This window comes from Apis dorsata, unplaced genomic scaffold (genome assembly GCF_000469605.1).
Source record: "Apis dorsata unplaced genomic scaffold, Apis dorsata 1.3 scaffold_23, whole genome shotgun sequence".
NCBI lineage: Eukaryota > Metazoa > Arthropoda > Insecta > Hymenoptera > Apidae > Apis > Apis dorsata.
In genome coordinates this window covers 34,696-34,998 of record NW_006263325.1, presented here as the reverse complement: position 1 = coordinate 34,998, position 303 = coordinate 34,696, and positions in this window count along the sequence as shown.

Genomic DNA, 303 nt, shown 5'->3' with positions numbered 1-303 from the left:
CCGATGTATCCTAAGAGGAAGAGCTGGCGCCGCGAAACCTCTAGAAGCCTATCCATAAAACATGCCTGCTCGAATGAGCTGGACGAGGAGCGAACGGTTGTGAAAGGAGCGAGATGGAAAGGGCTAGCTCTGAGACAGAAGAAGAGAGCGAACAGTGTGTCTCTCTTCCCGACACTAGCTTCTCTTTCGTGGCCACCTAGAAACGTTTAACCGAAGGGCGCTCGTTTACGCGGAGGGTGTAACGGAGGGACGTTAAGACAGGAAGAAAGATGGAAGATGGGAGACTGTTCAACGGTAACTCGT